The 2,073-nt window shown below is 34.6% G+C and overlaps 1 long non-coding RNA gene across 1 annotated transcript; it reads left to right on the top strand.

The window, feature by feature from the left end:
• Nucleotides 1-962: 962 nt before the first annotated feature.
• LOC128659631 (uncharacterized) lies at nt 963-1,457 on the top strand. The gene is made up of 2 exons (XR_008402445.1): nt 963-1,263; nt 1,344-1,457. It is a non-coding gene; the product is annotated as an uncharacterized LOC128659631 (long non-coding RNA).
• The last annotated feature ends 616 nt before the right edge of the window (nt 1,458-2,073 follow it).

The following is a 2,073-nucleotide window of genomic DNA, read 5'->3' as shown; positions in this document are numbered from 1 at the left end:
TTCTACTCAAAGGTATTTTTTTGTGCATAACTTTGTTTATTCTATTAAGGATTATTTTGCATCACATTAGAGCTCTTACTTTTTCTATTATGCATATTTATTTTTACTTTATCAGGGTACTCAGTTTTGTTATGTTATATAAAGGGTTTAAACAATTGCATTGAGAATTAAGACTTTTACTCATTTGTTTAGCAAATCCTTTATTAAAATAAACACAGTGCTTAAATACTATGACCTAAGTTGTGGTTAATGGTTAAAAGCTGCTGTTACACACCTTTTTTACTTCAGCCTGAGTTTGTTCAGCAGCTGAGTTGTCTGCATCTCCTTTTTTCAGAAAATAATCTACTTGGATTATTTCATAATAACAAGCCTAAATAATGCAAGTGGACCCAGCTGAACTCGCTCAAGCAGTTTATACATTATCCCAAAGAGTTGATAATATAAGCCAAGGTCTCAGAGAGACTCAATTAGATATACAAAATCTAAGAGCCTTTATTTCTCAGGAAATTGCAGTTAAAATGTCAGCTACTACACCTGAACCACAGGTGTTACACCCTGAAATTTTCACTGGTGATAGATCAAAGTATAGGGAGTTTAAAAACACCTGTCTACTCCTTTTTTCCCTAAAACCAAAAACATATAGTACTGACAAACAGAAGGTTTTAACTATCATAACTTATTTAAGGGGAGAACCCCGTGCGTGGGCTGATAGTTATTTTGAATCACAAGATCCAATACTAAATAATTTTCAGGTCTTTTTTGATGCTTTGTCAGCATTGTATGAGGATCCTTATAGACAGGCAACAGCTGAAAAAGCCCTAAGAAATTTAAAACAAGCTAAAAGACCTGTGGAGGACTTTATTACTGAGTTCAAACGGTATGCCAGGGATTCCGAATGGAACGAAGTTTCTTTAAGAAATCAATTTCGCTTGGGCTTAAATGAATCCCTAAAAGATGAACTTGCTAGATTAGATTTACCTGTATCCTTAGATGCCCTATATGATTTAGCAATAAAATTAGATAGGAGATATAGGGAAAGAAGGGTTGAGAAACTTTCTTATGAGTCATCTAGCAAAAGATACAACAGTATTCCTAACCCTGCTCCAGCCACATCTACTGAAACACCTATGGATTTAGGGGTATTACGTGGACCCCTAACTCAAGAGGAGAAGAATAGAAGGAGATTGAATCATCTCTGCATGTATTGTGGTTCTAAAGAACATATTCTGAGAGACTGCCCTAATCTTCTAAAACAGAAGTCAGGTAAAACCATCACTACTAACACTACTGTCTGTACTTCTCTTTCAGATCAGATGTTTATAAAACTACCTCTATCTTTGCAGTGGGATCAAAGACGACTGAATATTGAGGCCATCGTGGATACTGGGGCAACTGGTTGTTATATAGACATAAGTTTAATTGAAAAAAATAAAATACCACATATAGCAAAAGAAAAACTTGTTTCTATACGTGTCATAGATGGTAACACAATTAGTACTGGTCCAGTTACACATGAGACTATACCTCTACTGGTGACTTGCAATCAGACACATATTGAATACATGTCTTTTGACATAATACCCTCACCTCTGTTTCCAGTTGTCATAGGTATGAACTGGTTAGTAAAACATAACCCTATCTTTGATTGGCAAACATTATCTATAAAACTTGATTCTGGTTATTGTAAAAATACCTGTTTACAAAATCATCACATACTACATACATCCTCACTCTCATTACCATCTCACTATTCGGATTTTAGTGATGTTTTTGATGTAAAAGAAAGTCAGGTATTACCTCCGCATAGACAGTATGACTGTCCAATTGAGTTATTACCTGGTAGCACAGTACCTATAGGGAGAATTTATCCTTTATCTAAATCTGAATTAAACCATCTTAAAGAGTATATCGATGATAACTTAAAAAAAGGTTTTATTAGGCCATCTACCTCACCAGCAGGTGCTGGAATGTTTTTTGTACGTAATAAGGATAATTCATTACGTCCAATAATTGATTATCGTCAACTGAATAAATGTACCAAAAAGAATCTTTACCCATTACCTCTCATTCCAG

This window comes from Bombina bombina, chromosome 5 (assembly GCF_027579735.1).
Source record: "Bombina bombina isolate aBomBom1 chromosome 5, aBomBom1.pri, whole genome shotgun sequence".
In the NCBI taxonomy this organism is placed as follows: Eukaryota; Metazoa; Chordata; class Amphibia; order Anura; family Bombinatoridae; genus Bombina; species Bombina bombina.
Note: the sequence above shows the minus strand (reverse complement) of the source record. Positions and strands in the feature narration are given on the sequence as shown.